This window comes from Plectrocnemia conspersa, unplaced genomic scaffold (genome assembly GCF_051122295.1).
Source record: "Plectrocnemia conspersa isolate PC_06_02 unplaced genomic scaffold, ASM5112229v1 ptg000009l, whole genome shotgun sequence".
NCBI classification, from domain to species: domain Eukaryota; kingdom Metazoa; phylum Arthropoda; class Insecta; order Trichoptera; family Polycentropodidae; genus Plectrocnemia; species Plectrocnemia conspersa.
Window position 1 is genome coordinate 12997501 of NW_028277173.1, and position 18789 is coordinate 13016289.

The 18789-nt window shown below is 30.3% G+C and overlaps 1 protein-coding gene and 1 long non-coding RNA gene across 4 annotated transcripts in view; both read left to right on the forward strand.

The window, feature by feature from the left end:
* Window positions 1–1202, forward strand: part of LOC148231948 (uncharacterized) — a 7707-nt gene extending 6505 nt beyond the window's left edge. Inside the window, exon 2 of the long non-coding RNA XR_015810791.1 lies at window positions 1–1202. This exon is cut by the window's left edge and continues 1587 nt beyond it. This is a non-coding gene — a long non-coding RNA (uncharacterized LOC148231948).
* The window catches only part of cv-c (RhoGTPase activating protein), a 257468-nt gene that overhangs the window by 27379 nt on the left and 211300 nt on the right, over window positions 1–18789 (forward strand). The window lies entirely within an intron of this gene.

The window sequence follows — 18789 nt, forward strand, 5'->3', positions numbered from 1 at the left end:
TCGAGCACTTCCGAACATTGTCGGCAAACGGACCGAAGTCAAAGAAACCGAAGTCGGAGCTGCTCTTTCGAGCGCGAGCGATGAGATACTTCCCCTTTCGCTCTCTCGCGTGTTAAGTGACGAGAGTGAGAGAGATAATGATATGGTTTTTCGCAAACTGGGATAGAACGAGTAACTCGCTTCAATTTCAGTATGCGCGTAGGCATCCTATGGTTGCGCTGCATCGTGGTCACGTGGTCAAGTTATAATACTTATCGGGGACTTTGACACTCTTACTGACATCTTTGAATATTTTAGGACACCAAAAGGGATTATTTTATTTTTGATAGTATGTTCTTCTAACAGATATCGTTATTATATTTTTTTCATATAAAATTAAATAATTAGTGGTACTTGATTTTGTTAAAAAAAATCGTTATGTATTTTCCTAGATCGGTTTATATAAATGTCACACCGTAACAAATTCTTATTTAGAATCGATGGCGACAAAATATAGGATAGTTGCAGATGTGATGTTCGTATTCTGAAGTATCATTTTTATGCCTTATGACATTTTGCAAAAGCCAGCAAAGATTTTGCGTAATTTTAATAATATGACAATTTAAAAATTGCGATTATGTGGCACATTTTTCGATCGCGCGCTAATATGCCAGCTGTACGTGACAGCAGCCACCGCGCGGACGTCATTCACAGCCACCGTCCGGACGGACTATGAAATTTGTAGCAGTGTGGCCGCTACTCGAAAGTCGGCGACCTCGGCCGACTTCAGTTGAACTTCGGTTCTGACAACTTCCAGAGAGTGTAGTGCAAGCATTAGAGCCAGAACGTCCGCATTGTTGTCGTCATCCGGTTCCTCAATACGCGTGTATTGTACATTGGTCTGTTAAATATCAATTACGATGAACTGGTTATTTTTTACCATAGTGACGTATTCGTGCTTCTTGTTCGGTTATGATAGTCTTAATTTAATTTAAATAAATAAATAAAGATAAAGTCCAGAAAATATTTTTAAGCGTTTATTTTTGCGATTGACTCAAAATACTTTAAAACACTTTTAATTCTATTTAGCATGAAATTCAACGAATTTATTTAGTTTTTGTACGACAGTTCTGAACACTACTTAATATTGTTCGTAAAACGCTGTTTTGTCAATGTTTTTAATGTGTTTATCAATAATCATAACATTTCATAAAATAAATAAATTGAAGAAGTTAATTTTATGATGAAAACATAAGTGAATTTATCAAAATTCAAAATAAAAAAATGCTATCAATAGCAACAAGCTGGAAACGATCTTCACTAGCAATTTCTCCTTTCGTACACTGGATTGACACGGCCATTTTAAGCACACGCTACAAGCGTTGCTTGACTAAGGCCTAGTAAACCAACCCATGTTACACGCACTACACTTCTATTTTTACTAAGCTTGTAATTTTTCTTAGATAAAAATAAACACAAGTGAAACTCATAATTGTGATATAAATATTATTATTTTATAATTAGAGTTTTTTGTATTAAAATTGATACATAAAACATTTTATAGTTATAGTATAGAGTTTAATGATACACGTTTAGATGTTATTTATGACAGTGAAAGTGTTGATATGGATAATATTAAAAACATAAAATAATATTTAAATATAGTTTAGATAAATCAATCAACATGGTTCAATTAACAGGTATACTATTGAGATTTAAAATACATACATAATTACATGATAAATATTAATCAAAAGAGATTTATATACCTGCAAACATATTATTCGTATGAAAATTAACCTCAATAACCACCAAACGCGTGAAGCAATGTTTGAAGTAGTTTTTAACAAGTTTCACTTGTAAAATAGCCAACTACATACACACTAACAATGGGATAAACAAAATTGAATTGCTCAAAGCGAATCGGCTTCGGTTTTGTTTGCTGTAGCGCAAGCACCTGTGCAAATCTGTCGATTGTTGCTTCTCTTTAACGGTGATTTACTCTGAGCATATTTACTGGATTTGATGAGCTCTGCAAGGACTACTCGCAAATGGGCCATTGAAAATTAGAAACGGTTGTGACTAATTACCTGCACTCTGAGATGAAATCTAGCGCAAGGTAAAAAAAAACATTTACGTTATCGCTTTAGACACGAATTCCTCAGGAGTGTTATTGTTCTTAAATGTTCGTAGAAATATTTGTGCTATGACCTTAAGTGGAACACCATTGTAAAAGTTATAAGTATGTAAGCCTGCAGGTATTATCAAAATCTTAAAAAAATAGACATAGGTGTATTGAAAAAACTATATATTAAATTGTAATTGTATATATTTATATTGATTATTAATTTTAAATCTTTAATTAAAATAGCTAGGGAAGTCAATATACATAATTTAATAAATTACATATTCATTGCCACAAAGCCATCCACGTGTTAAAACATTGCATAAATACAGCAAGTCGTTCAAAATTTCAAAACGCTAATAAAACGTTTTATGATACACAATATACACGACTCACATATTTTTTTCCTAAATATTAGTAAAAAAAATAAGTTATTTAAAATTAATTGTTAGTATCTCAGCTATTTAATATTTTGCTAACGTCCTTGGGAGGTCTAACCAAAATTTTCAAAATACGCAAATTCACGACCAGTTTCGAGTTTGAACATTTGAGTAAATATTTGTCGATCGTATCGGCTCTCGTACAGTTAAACCCACTTTTTCACCATGTTGAATTTTTATACAAATATAAGAAAAAATCCGGATCTAAACCATATCTAATATATGGATATACACATGCATAGCTTACAAGTGGAGTTTTGTTATCGTATCGAATGACAAGTTCCGATTGGCAGACAGAATCATGGTTCAGCGGTCATAGAGGCCAACAAACAACGAGCTGTTATCAGAGGAATTCAACTGCGGTTTGCGGCCGATTTCGTTTTCCTTAATTCTAAAATTAAATTGATGATTTGGAAAAATCGATGATTCATACTCATATGTATGTGAAATCACCAAATTAATGTTTAACTCATAATGAAGTTATATAAAAAAATCCAGACAGTACATCCATTGTTGTGTTTCAAGGCCCCAAAGATATGATTTTTTATCTGATCATGGATGTTTGCTTACGAAAATCGGGTTCTACAGTACAAAAACTCGGTCTTATCTGAAAATGAAATCTTTTTGGCAAACACTATTTCTTTTTTGGAAATCTGTTATTTATTCATGTTAAGGTCTGTTTTATTAACACGTCAACGAAACATGGTTCGCTGTCAGACAATTTAGTTGTTGACGGTTCTACTAACGACCAAAAAAATTTAAAGAACATGACCTCTGAGATCCCTTTTATTAGTTTGAGTAGGTTTCGTAGTCCCTATTTTCGATTTGAATATGAGAGCACAATGCAAAGGTCTCTCGTTGAATAATTCATGTATGCGATATGGCCGCATCGGCATTAGAAGACAATGCATACATGCACACATCTCGTAACAGAATAATCGGCCAGAATGTATAAAGATATTCAAATAACAAATCACAAACGTATTATCTTCATCCGAATGATAAATATAAACATGGGCGCTTGTCTCGTTTGGCTCGGGAGTGTTTGATTTATACCAAAAGTAATGATTTATTGCCAGATTAAATTTGATATAGGAATTTATATATTTTTTTGTTTTATATTACAAAGTTATTTTACATCTTTTACATCTTTCATAATAAGAACAGATTAGGACACTGCTAATTAATCAAGATATGAAAATAAATTATCTATGATAATATTTTTATAATTTATATATAATACATATGTCGTGTAGTTTAGATATTATTTACGTAGCTTTTGATTTAGTTGAAAATAAAAAGTTATGAATTTAATAAATGATTTAGAAACTATTATTATTATTGTGGGGTTTAATTTGTAGAAGCATATACTATTATTCTTATTTAAAAACTTTAGAAAAACTCTCTACAGATAAGTGTAACCATAAGACACCACATTACATTTATAATAATATAACAAATCATTCACGTGCGTATTTACTATATGTTAAAGTGAATGTGTATTTTTAGGTGAAGTTGTATTTTTACTAGTATAAATTTAATATCCCTAACTGTCTCAGTGAAATTGTATCCGAATACACCGGTAGATATATATTTTTATTAGCAAAAAAATAACTTAACTAATAAGCGCTAGTAAAATAATATGCTGCTATAAAGTGTTTATGAAACTCTATTTCAAACCCAAACCTATCTAAAACGTACTTTCATTAGTTTCAGTTTGGTTTGAGCAAATAGTGGACGTTATAGTGAATGTGTGATTTACAGTGAAATATTTTCACTGTAAATCACACATTCAAGGCATAAAAATAATACTTCAGAATACGAACACCACATCTTTAACTATCATAAAATTTGTCGCCATCAATTCTAAATAAGAATTCGTAATGGTGTGTCATTTATATAAACCGATCTAGGAAAATACATAGGATATTCGAAACGATTTATTTTAACAAAATCAAGTACCACTAATTATTTTTTAATTATTTAATTTTATATTAAATAAATATAATAACGATATCTGTTAAAAGAATATACTATCAAAAATATAATTAATTCCTTTTGGTGCCCTAAAATATTCAAAGATGTCAGTAAGAGTCTGTTGAAGTCCCCTATAAGCATGTGGTATTATAACTTGACCACGTGCCCACGATGCAGCGCTCGTCATGTGTGTTAACCATAGGATGCTTACGCGCATACTGAAATTGAACGCTCTATCTCAGTTTGCGAAAAACCATATCATTATCTCTCTCACTCTCGTCGCTTAACACGCGAAAGAGCGAAAGGGGAAGTATCTCACCGCTCGCGCTCGAAAGAGCAGTTCCGACTTCGGCCCTTTTGCCGACAGTGTTCGGAAGCGCACGAAGCTGGCTGAAGTCGACTCGCCAGAAAGTCGTGCAAAAACTAAATAAATTCGTTGAATTTCATGCTAAATAGAATTAAAAGTGTTTTAAAGTATATTGAGTCAATCGCAAAAATAAATGCTTAAAAATATTTTCTGGATTTTATCTTTATTTATTTATTTAAATTAAATTAAGACAATCATAACCTAATAAGAAGCACGAATACGTCACTATGGTAAAAAATAACCTGTTCATCGTAATTGATATTTAACAGAGCAATGTACAATATCAGAGTATTAAAGAGCCGGATGACGACAACAATGCGGACGTTCTGGCTCTAATGCTTGCACTACACTCTCTGGAAATTGTCCGAACCGAAGTTCAACTGAAGTGCCATATCATGCCATATGCCAGTCATATGCCGTCCGCACAGCGGCTGTTGTCACGTACAGCTGGCATATTTGCGCGCGATCGAAAAATGTGCCAAATAATCGCAATTTTTAAATTGTCATATTATTAAAATTACGCTACAGATAATTATAAAAGTTTGTGTGAGTACTAACCAATACAATATCAGTGAAAAATTTTCGGTCGTAAATATTCAATTTACGCAAAATCTTTGTCGGCTTTTGCAAAATGCCATAAGGCATAAAAATGATACTTAAGAATACGAACACCACATCTGTGACTATCCTAGAATTTGTCGCCATCGATTCTAAATAAGAATTCGTTATGGTGTGACATTAATATAAACCGATCTAAGAAAATACATAAAGATATTCGAAACGATTTTTTTTAACAAAATCAAGTACCACTAATTATTTAATTTTATATGAAAAAAATATAATAACGATATCTGTTAGAAGAATGTAATATTTAAAATAAAATTAATTCCTTTTGGTGCCTTAAAATATTCAAAGATGTCAGTAAGAGTGTCAAAGTCCCCGATAAGCATGTGGTATTATAACTTGACCACGTGACCACGATGCAGCGCAACCATAGGATGCCTACGCGCATACTGAAATTGAAGCGAGTTACTCGATCTATCTCAGTTTGCGAAACACCATTTCATTATCTGTCTCACTCTCGTCACTTAACACGCGAGAGAGCGAAAGAGAAAGAATCTCACCGCTCGCTCTCGAAAGAGCAGTTCCAACTTCGGTTCTTTTGCCGACAATGTTCGGAAGCGCTCGTAGCTGGCTGAAGTCGACTGAATTACCCCCACTTTACCTCCCGTTCTCGGTAACCTCGGACAACTTCCGAGAGATTTTAGAGCGGGCAGAACCGAACTCGACCGAAGTAACCCACTATATTCTCCGTCCTTGGCCAACCTTGGCCAACTTCCAGAGAGTGTAGTGCAAGCATAATATTCATTGTACAATAACAGTAACTATAAAAATATATCGTATACATACATATAATATACAATTGTTACTGTTACAAAGCATGTCACCTGTAGTTTGGATCAGATATGGGGACAGAATAATATATTATATTTTTTTAAGAATATCATTATTGCGTTAAGAAATAGATCACACGTTTATTACGTTTTGAAAATTTAGAAAATGTTTCGAGCCCCGCATTTTTACACCCAAGAAATAGACTAGATTTTGGTAGACTATTATTATTTGTTTCAATATTTTTCTCTTGTAACGTCCAGACTAGAGTCTCCAATTACTCGAACCATCAACTACTCGAGTATCGAATATTAAAATTTTAAAATACTCGAGTACTCGAGTACTTTCGAGTATTTACCAAACGTACCAAAATAGCTATTATTCAAATTCGTGCACATATAAATAAATAAATAAAATACTTAGTATGTTAATTTTTACAATTATTTTAACTTCACGAACATACTTTTTAAAAACAATAATGCAAAAAGTGTCTCGAATTTAATATTACTGCTAACCTTTGGTTTTATTATTCCCGTTATGGAAAAAACCCTTTCCGTTGCTGTTGATGTTGGTCTTATTGTCATTAACGCATTGGATAAGGCTTCTAATTTATATCTGTTCGCTTTTTATAGATATAACATTTTTTGAACTCTCTTTTTATGTTCTCTTCTTTCATTCCCTTCTCTGCTTTTCTCTTATTTCCTTCGACTATGGACAAAAAAGCATTTTGTAATTCTTCTTGAATAGATTTTTTTCCTAACAATATACAATATTCTACTCCTTCTGATTAATGCGAAGAATTTAAATCTATATCCTTCGAAGATGTATTTGGGTGAATCCCTTTCACTCTAGAGCTAAACGGTTCGCAAAGAACTGACTTTACTGTAAATGTCTTTAAAACACACAGTTGTTTTGATTTATATTTTAAGCTGGGGGATCAGTATAAACAATTTACAACACTTTACGCTACAATTGCATAGTCATAAAACCTAAAAAAAATTTTTGTTGATATTTCATTTTGTTCATTGCCATAAATTAGATAAGTCGGGACTGTCGAACAGAAAACACAAAAGAAATTTCTCCGTCGTACCCACTAACATAGCCGACGACCGGAACTATGCAACTATGAAAAAATTATACCTGATAGTAACCGCTCTAACTCGGGACTTCGGGCATAAACGCCAAATAAAAGCAAGACGTTAACCTTTACCGGACCGAGCTAAAGTTATTTTTGTTTCTGAAATATTTCAAAATTTTTTAATTTCGAGTATTAATCGAGTAATTTTCAAAATACTCGATTATCAAGTACTTGAAAAATAGACAAAAATACTCGAGTATCGAGTAGTCGATTATTCGAATTGGAGACTCTAGTCCAGACATGCTAGCAGCGTTATCGTAAAATTTCTCGCTACATTTCTACAAAGCTTAGCCTACAGTTTTATAGGTACTAAAATATAAATTAAGCTAGATTTATGAGTACTACCATATTTAGCTGTTTATGAATATTTGTTTTGTTTAAAAATCTTCATTTTAGATGTGGCCCCTTTCTCCTTATGCACTAAATGGGTGTTTATTTTTTTTAATTGTTAATCTTCATTACAAGACTATACATTCTTAATTGCGTCACGTTATTTACTACTTTATTTTATTATTGAAATAAAATTAAATACATATCAAGTTACATTAATAAAATATAGTGCTATAAAATTAATTAAATTCCAGCGCGTATTATAACTAATGTGACTAGTAATTTATTATTGAAAACCTCATTGTAAACTTCTTATATAATGACGTACTTTTGTTTACAATAAAACTACTATAATCTCATGAATATACATACAACGGTTAATCTAATGAGATCATTACGTATGTTAATTTTACGATATAATTAAACCCACTCTTAGCACCGTTTTTATTCCATCTAACGCCGTTAAAGTGCGACTAACTATGTTTTTACGAGTAGATATGGGAGGTAAAAAATTAATTAAACTTTGCTTGCATTATATAACACATCATGCAGCTCTTCGTGTGTCTGAATAGCTTTATATTTATCCGAGGACATTGCAGTCATTGTCATGCGTGTCGAATCGGTCTTCAAGCATACCTTCGTAAACAAGTGGAAATATTCTGATGATCTAATCTTGTCTACGATCGTGATATGTTGGTAAACAGCAAATAAGGTGAGGCCAGGTGTCGAGTATGCGCTACGTACGTATGTTGCAGAACAAAAAGAGAAAAATGCGGAATCGGTGCGTTGATTTCTCCGGGAAATCTTGAATGACATTCCAGGCGCACTAGGGCCTTATTATTTATATAAGGAAAGATCGAGAGCAAGTTCTTGCATCTCGGCAAGGTGAGCGTGATTCTGTGATTTCTTTCAAGGCGAAACATACTACGGTCGTTGCTGATTAGTCATTCAATCTCTAGATGTGAAAAAAATGATTTGACCTATTTGCAATTTTTTTCTGTCGTTTAACAAACGTACATCGATCAATGGAAGATAACGATCACGATTTACTGATTTGTATCATTGTAATATATTAATTTTTGATAATAAAGCGCAAGCGATATTAACGAGCGGCCGAGACGGAAACCCGGCAACCCATTTAAGATCACACGATCTCCCAATAAAATATCGACTAACGATCGCTTAATTGTTATTTACTGCATTATGCTATAAGTAATGAGACTAATTATATGCTACGTGACGTCTTAACTTAGACATTTATATATTAAAATAACATAAATATACATATTTAAAAATAAGGGAAAACGATTTATATATTTTTAAATCTTTGTTGTATTAATGATTCAGTTTACTTTTATATCTACTCAATGCTTTGGAAAGCTTGTTAGGTTCTTATACAGGACTTAGTTATTGCGCTCCATATTTTTTGTAAAAAAGAATAAAACAAATATAATATAACATTTGTTTATAAATAACTCTTGTAGTCATGTGTAAACAGCCCTTAATTTATTTTTTAAAATCACGTATGTACATATGTATGTATAATATATACATTTTATTTACTTTTTCATTTCGTTGATTTAGAAATCCTGTATCTATATCCATTTCTTGAGCTTATATAGTGGAGAAATACTTCTGTTTTTTGCGATATTTTAACTCTTAAATCTATTCTTTTATAACTAATATTAATACAAAAATAGTATTAAAATTGCTAGATTCCAATGCTTCCAATATTAAATAATAATCACAATTCACGAGTGCAATAAATGTAAGATCCCTCGTTTACTTCTTTACTTTCGTACATTAAAAGTACAAATATTTAGCATGAAAAGTAACAAGGAGGTGTAAAACTCGGAATTCCAACAATGAAGTTATTCGACGCGGCTAACAGTTTTGTAAGAGTAGTTGGCTCAGGTGATGTTAAAATACTTTCTCTATAGTTATATTTACGATGTCTCGGGTAACATTTAATGAAACCCATAAACGATGGTTATTACCCTTGCCTCCTATTAACGCCTATAATATTCAATCATTAAAAGTGAATGAAAATAAAAACAAGCGATTGAAGTATCAGTTTATTTTCAACAATTTTCCAAAGCGATTGGTTACAAGACATTCAATACGCATTCAATACACGGTTCGAGTGTCGGTGCATTAGTGCATTAATATGGCAGAAAGGTTAGGTTAATTCCTGACAAGGTCGTTAGTTGTGTGTAAAGTTCACAGCGGGTTTCCTCGAGTGGTATTTAAAGACCCGTTGAACAAACGAATCACTAAACACGTAAACTGTTGAAAAATTACTTTGTAAAGAGCCGACAAAGAACGCAACAACACGCCCACTGGTGCAACCGACACTAGGAAGTCAGGAGAGTCAGGAAAGAACGTGATGAATTTATATCTATGAAATTAAACGTTGTGCGCAACGTTTGACGTACGAAGTAGAACGAAAATATACCTCTCACTGAATTACACAATTATTCTTAAAGGGGCTATATTTTATTATACAGACGAATGGTTGGTAATAATTGCACGTCTGCGAATTAACAAGCACGAAATAACTGTTTACGAGGTGTGATTACGGCATATTAATCAATTATTCTGTTTGTGAGTGAATGCAGGGTTTACTTCTCAAATACATTCTATTATTGTATCTGGAAACATGTTGACTCTTGACGGATTTGAAAACAAATCTATGTCCTTTGCAACATAAAAAATATTTTTGAAAGAAAAACGAGAAATATAGTATTTTTTCGCTAAATATATAATCGACTTTGTGTCATACTTCTATTTAAAATTACGCCAAAAATATTATAAATTTAAATTTAACACATACAGGCCGATGATACAACATGTGTACCATGGCTTGGCCAATAGTACAACATTCATGCTATGTTTCTGCCAACAGTTACTGTTAAGTAACACAACCCATGTGCCACGTTTTTGGCAAGCATTATTTGTGGATGGAAAACATATTTTTGAACTTTGCTTTAAAGGGCTTGCTGCTATTGCGACCCTTAAACCAATATTTAATAAAAAAAGCGCGTTAACTATAGAAAATTAAATTTAAATCTATAAACAATTAATTTTTTTTCAAATTGCTGGTCATTAAAAATAAAGATACTAAAATAACATATAATACATAGTTTTTTAGCAAAAAATCATATTAGCCATTAAATGTTATCAATTAAAAAACAATGTCATTTTCACACCATAAAATATTAAAAAAATATTTTGCGAAACCACACTAACCCATTAATCTTGTGTTAAAAAAGAAAAAAACAGCTTGAAAAAAAAAATACGTTTTCGGTTTTTTATAAATCAAAAGCCGGTTAACCGGTTTTTACCGTCTATAATTAATTTTTTATTAAAAAAAATATATATGTAAATATTTGTTAATTTAATTTCGTGGCTTATAAATATAGTATTCATGGTGGAAACCCACATAAAAAAGTATGTATTATAATTAAAAATATATATTTTTATTATTTTGCTTGCATAGTAGATGTGCAAAATAAATTATAAATTATGGATAATTTTAATAATAATACATTTTAATGGACAAAAACAAATTTACTGTCAAGAAAAATACAAATGGATTATCATTTTATACATGGCCAAAATTTGGAAGAAATATAACCAAAATATTATAATACAATAATATCAAAAATATCACAAAATTTAAAAAACGTGTATTGCAGATTTTTTATTTTTAAAAATATTATTTTTAAGAGACTATTTTAAGTTTAAATGATTCCTCTGAAACATCTTTTACTTCTGGAACATTGATAATGGGGGATATACTTTTTTTATACATTTTAATAATTAAGGAATAATATTTTTTTTTTCAATATTTGCATAAGAAACTGTGGAATCTTTGGAATATATACTTAAATTGATTTAACTAATGTTTTAAGAACATTCGCAGCTTGTAAATATTGTAACAAGGAAACTAAACTTTTCATTCCACAACTAATTGAATTTTTTAACTGTTCATGTGGAAAATGAATTACTCATTCTTGTAAAATTATAATATTACTCTTTCTTAATTCTTTAACGCCAATTTCCAATGGTTTTAGATAAGCTACCAAGTTGTTTAAATTATTAAAATTAATTTCATTATACAGGCGGCCTTCGACTTTAGCACATAATTGGTTCCTGAAAATGTGTGCGAATATTGAATATACGAAAGTCGAGGGAAGTAAAAAAAATTGAAATTGTGTGTTTTTTTAAATATTTATTTATCAAGTAAATATAGTATGTTTAAGAAGCGTTTAAGAGTCATGTTTAAGTGGGGTTTGCGGGTGTTTTTTTTTAAAAGTTATCAAGAGTTAACTGTTTTCCACTATTCTTTTTCTTTTCTTCATATAGTAATTTATAACATGCTATGTTTTTATTGTTCGTCCCACGCACTTTAAATATGCGTTCTCCATTGGGATCACAATCTTCCATAATATTTAAAAATTTGTCAAGGTGCGTGAAGGCTTCATTCATATTTTTCATTGTTAAAGAGTTTTCCAAAATAAACCTGTCTCATCTACATTAAATATTTGGCTAGAGGAATATTTTACATCTTCAATAATTTTGGATAATTTGGAAATAAATTCTTTTGCAGCATCTTTATCCGCATCAGCCGATTCTCCAGTAAATTTAATATTATGAAAAGAATACCTCATTTTAAAATTGTAAAACCAAACGTTACTTGATTGAAAACCCGTGTTAAAATCTTATTTTTAATCTGTCCTTCCAGTCTTTGTGTAAACTATGAGCTTTTGCTTGAATAATTTAAATACTCGGAGGGACATCTTTTTGATGTTGGTCATCGGTCCATGATGACAAAGATTTTTCCATTTCATCTATGTTGCTTTTTGCCGTGTTTTTTTGGAAACATATCCTCAAAGATTGTGGAAATATAGCTTTAATTTGCAAAATTTTGAAGTATTCCTTAATTATATTTTTATTTTGAAAATTTAACATATCATAGACCTGTTTGTATTATACGAACGTCCGATTGAAGCAAAAGATTTACCGCTATCAGATCGTCTAATAATTTCCATCTTTGTCTCGAATCGTGTGAAGTTTATGAGTCCTTGATTTCTTTTTGTTCCTATCAACACTGAAATTTTTCCGTTTCTCACTCATGTTTATAATTAAAAAAAAAAATTCAAAAAAAAAATGTTTTTTTTTAAATGTGCGAAATAGCGGATTGTGCGAAAGTCGAGGGCCACCTGTACAATTTTTCCTGACTAAAATCCTGCAGAGCTTTTCTAATGCACTTATGTAAGAAATTTATCGATTTTGTGCCTTATTCATAGTTTTTAAAATTAATTTTCTTTATATAATTAAACGTAATCCTATAATAACCGGTTGAATTATCACTATAATGTAAATAAATTAAATTTTAAACAAAATTTGCATACTGCTACTAAGGCTTATAAATAATTAATAAGTTACAACTTCTACATTCCTTATCAATTGATTCAAATTATTCACATATTATAATATAATTAAACATCTATTATATTTATTTATAAATATATTACTATTACCTTAAAAATAGTAAATAAATATTTCATATGTTGTTTTATACAATAATAATAAAATTAGAATGCTTTTTATATTATTTCACATAATAATGTGAAAAGAAAAGTTTTGAAAGTTTCATAATTGCATAATTATATTAAGTATGTATTTTTTATTTTGGAATATATACTTTGCACGTAAACCAGTAATTTTCATTTAACTACGTGTGAAACCGTGCTGTTTTATATTCATAATAACATAAAAAAAAACACTGAACATCTGTGTAGCACATTTTAATATATTTTTTATTAACGTGCTAAAAAATCTTTACTTATTTTCATCATCTTTCACAACTTCGCCAAAGTGTATTATTAATGTGAAATAAATATCTATTCAAAATTATATTATATTTGTATTACATTACTGACATTACCCTTGCATTATTAATAGGCAAGCTTAACATAAATCCTGATTATAGAGACAGTCCTGATAGCGACTACATACCTGAGGTCTCGGTCAATTTGTTAATTTATTATTTTATACATGATTAAACTCAAGCGGTATTAGATTTTTATTTATATTAACTATAATCATTAAGTTTTACAAAATAATATTTTTTTTATTGTAATATAACGTTTAAAATGTATTTGTTTAATAAATATAATAATCGACTGCCTTGACTATTGTTTGTGTAATTTATAATATAAAAATTAGGTCATTACCATATTTATTTCGATAAATGACTGATGATTTTTCTGAATATATAAATCATCTATTACTTCAAGGAGACCCACTAACATTTTACTGTATCGAATAATTTCCTTCCGCTGATCTAAATGCATAGTATTATAAATAAACCTTGAATCTTGCCAAATGTGTATTTAATGTAATATACATCTTCCATGCAAATCACTTCTCTCAAGCACAATCATTATAAAATAAAAGTATATTTTCATTATCAATAAAATATATGTATATAAAGAAAATAATTCATTCATTATTTTTTTATTAAAAAGTATTTCTTCTGACAATGGTAAGCTTTGCTTTTCGTACAAGAACCTGCTCTCAAAATGTCGCAATTATTTTATTTTTATTTTATAAAAATTCAGCACAGCCAGACCCTAACGAATGTTTCATTTCACGGAACAACAAACACGTCGTTCCAACTACCGCGGAACGAAATGCTCAAAGTCGAATCGGCGAGTCTCGTCTTTTTCGAATCGTGAGTTTTTTGTTGTTGTAGAATAAAACGAATATTCTATACGCCACATGACGGTTTTATTACAATAAGATTATGATAGATAATGTCAAAGCACATTAGAGTAGTGATGTCGGCTACAAGCAGACGGACCATAAGACGGAACAAGATGGAAAACAAGTAATTAAAATCTTAATTAACACCCATGTGCGACTTAAGAACAGCCGCCGAGCTTCGTTTGAAATTCCATGCCTTCATACGTTCATTGGCGACTAATTGAGGAATGCAGAAATGACCGAATGCAATATTGGGAAAATTGTCAACCATATTCGCAAACAGGTTTTGGTATAAATAAATGCGGTTTGAAAACCGCTGGATAGATTTTAATGAAAAGTATTTATGTACATATATGCTTGTGTTTGGAAACAATTTATTATAATTTACTTATATTGTTGCTTTATTTTTAATGATTTTTTTATGATCTTATTGTTTAAATTTTTTTGTTAGATTGAAATCAAAATTTTAATTGATTTGGTATTTTATTTATATTATATTAAATTAATACTAAATATTTATTTTTACGCTTAGACGCTTTGGCTACTCCTGATATATATGGAACAGCACAATATTTGTCAAAAGTAAGGCCAGTAACACTTGTACGATCATGGAGAAAGATTTATTTTAACTCGGAAATAGATGTATTGGATTCTGAAGAAACTGATACATCTGAAATTTGCAGAATAATGGAAATTTAAAATGCTTTAAAAATGTCGATCAGTACTTTTCGCTTAGTAATGGCAAGAATTTTTAAAAATATATTTTATTAAATAAAATCAATTAAATAAACATACTTTCATGTATATGTGTCTAAATAATTTTCTTCGTCATAACATTCACATACACGTACAATAAACATTTTAATATGACAGATACTAATTTTATATTCAAGAGACGATTCAAGTTCAACGTCCAGCACACAATATTCTTCCTGGCTACATCAACATATACCATATTTTAAAATTCTACTCAATATATATTCTTAGAAGCGTGTTAATTCTCATTATATATTTTTTTTATTACAATGAGATAATTCATTAGGGGAAAGAACACGTATTAGGAGCCATTAGATTAGTTACGGGTCAGAATTTTACCTCGTTGCGCGTTTGAAATATGACCCTGTCTAGGCAAGAGAGTCGGATATCTCACACAGGGTTTCGTTTTTAAATTTAGCTTTAGGGTAAGAATTCTAATTTGAGTGCGGTAAGAAGATTTCATTGACAACCAGCGCTTCGCTAGGCGTCGTTCATTAATTTAACCTAACGGTAACGCAGTATCTATCCACAATACAGGATGTTTCACAAGATTTTATTTACGACCATATAACCAAATTTTAATTAAGATTCATTCAACTAAAAGTTGATTCGTTATTATCTCGTATAATTTAATATATTTTGCCTTCAATTAAATTATTTTATTGTATTATTTATAATCATCCTATATGCATGTAGGGTTTAACTACTCGAATAACTCATGAAACTTTCATCGCTTTGTTGTTCGATCTAATCGAAGAAAGCAATACGAATGACACAACGCAATAACGCCGAAGCAATAAACATATCTCGTATTATCTTGTGTTTGTTTTGATCGGGAGTCGGAGTGTATCAATTCTTATCGTATTACCTGTGAGTGGTTCGAAATATTTCATATCTTAAATGTCATTCTATAAAATATGAAAAATGATGAATGGATCCAAACATATCGATTAGTAAATATATACATGTTTCGATATCTTGTTTGATTACTTATCCATTCACTTTTGAAACTATAAACGAACTTTATGTATCTTAGTCTCATCTATGTTATAATGCTACGTTTTCATGCTGTAGGTTTTTACAAACTTTAATGATATTTGTATATAGTATCGTAGTCGATGAAAAATAGATTTTACAAATGATTAACTAGGAATATTTACTTTTTATATTTTTTACCATAAAAATATGCTTTATTTACACTTTACAATTTTTAAGCAAGCTTGATATTATATAAATAATTTTCTTTGATTAATATAAATTATTAATGTAATATGATTTTTAACTTTAAAAAAATATTACCTGTCTTTGAGGGTGACCTACAAAAGCATAAGAGGTTAAGGGATAACCCATCAAAATTTTACTGAAACGTCATTGCAACCTAACAAAAACCTTCTCGGACCCCCGCTGTGGATAATAAAAATTGACGCGTTCGCAAAATTCGCACATATTATTTTTTAAATTGGTACGTCACGACTTTGACACCATGCAAAGTTCGCCGAATAACGAAACCTCTATCTTCTCACATATTCAAACATCTAAAATAAAAAACAAACATTTAAAAATTCTTATAAAAACGACCTCGATTTGATCTTGCTGAGGATGACCTCAGATGACGCTGGCACCACCGAAGAACGATAGTCTTTACCTGGAAGTCTTCACATGTAGTTAAAATTCATACAAATTACGTCATTCATACATTTTATGTAAGTTAACGAGTAGTTTTTAAACTAGTTTGGTGAGAATTGAGGCTTACATAGTGCTGCCGTAAATTAACTACAGAGCCAGCGCACTTCACAAAGGTGTTGATTGTGTACTTTGTACACACTTAATGAGGCTGTTACAGCCCCGGGCGCCGATCTGAAAAATGGTCCTGTTTACATAAGTGTCGAGAAATCACTCTTATCCTGCAGCTGCAGAATGCAACGAAATCCGGTAGTTGTTTTCGTTCATTTTATCCAATTCTTAGGAAACACATATGTTAACGATGATTCAACGAACAATGTGCCTGGATAATGTACTTTCTGATTATTTTTACAGTTTTTACAACTTTCAAGGTGTATCTATCTTGAAGTCAATATATTTTACGATTCAATCGTTTGAATAAAGCCGCCGAAATAATAAACAATATATAAATGCCGTAACAATAAATCAGCGCAGTTCTAAAACATATGCTTGGAATCTAAACATTTTTTTGTAAATCGATTATCTAAGAATTCCTTTGCCGCAGACTTTGTATATTTTATGCTTATTTGCTTATGCTTATTATATAAGAGAAAACTAGTTTTGTGCATTTAATTATATAAATATTAAAATTTCAAGGTGGAAATAATTAGTGAAAAAATTCATTTAAATAATTCACAAATTACCGAGTTTTAAAATAATTTCCGTAATTACTATTGAGATGGCTAGTAAAATAAATATTGAAAAATTATTAATAAATAGCTGAATAAATTGTTTTTTCATTAAGCGTTTTAATGGATATAATAATATTTTTTCAAGAGCAAATATTTAAATTATTAATATTAAGTTTATTATAAGTTTTATACATGTAAAACGTTTTCTATTGTAGGTTTCATAAATATGATTACCTTAGTTTCAAAAAATGTGAGAGCTCCTGATGATTCTGGGACAATTTTCTTGTAGTGTATATTAATACACGTAAACAAAGCAAATATATTAAATTATAATAATAAAAATAAAAATTAAATTTGTTCTGATTGATTTTTGAACCGCCGGTAACGCGTTCTGTTGTTTTGACCAATAAAAAATAAGCATTCAAATATAAAACAAGATGGATGACAGTACCATGACAACAGTCTTAAATAATTATTATTTTATAATAATAAAATTTTGCTACGCAACAATAATTTTCATTAATTCTTCATTTGACTGAATATAAATAATCAGATTGCAAATTAACTATGTGTTATAACTATGAAAATTAAATATATACATAATGTGTTGAGGATTAGAAGAATACATTGATTAAACAAGATAAGCAATCACAAAACAATCTTCGTAATGAAATTTTTAAATTTTGAATTCCCGGCGACGGGCTCCGAGCCTGAAAAGTGAGTTTTACCTTTTATAAATAATCGGATTGAAAATTAACTAGGTGTGTTATTACTATGAAAATTAAATATGTTCATAATGTGTTTAGGATAAGAAGAATACATTGATTAAATTAGATAACCAATCATAAAACAATCTTCGTAATGAAATCTTCAAATTTTGAATTCCCATCGCCGGGCTCCGAGGCCGAAAAGTGAGTTTTTCCTTTTATATTACATAAACATTATCATTGCTTCTGATTTAATGCACATATACGTTAGATTTTAAGAATTGCAAATAAACCAGATATGTTTTAAACGTGAACTTGTAATATATCCTTAGTATGTATGAGGATTGAAAGTTAATGTCAATCAAATCGGTGCTGTCGCAGTGGGAATGCTATATATATCAGCCAACGGATAGCTTATAAATGTGTAGTTTCTTAGATGTTATCTAATAA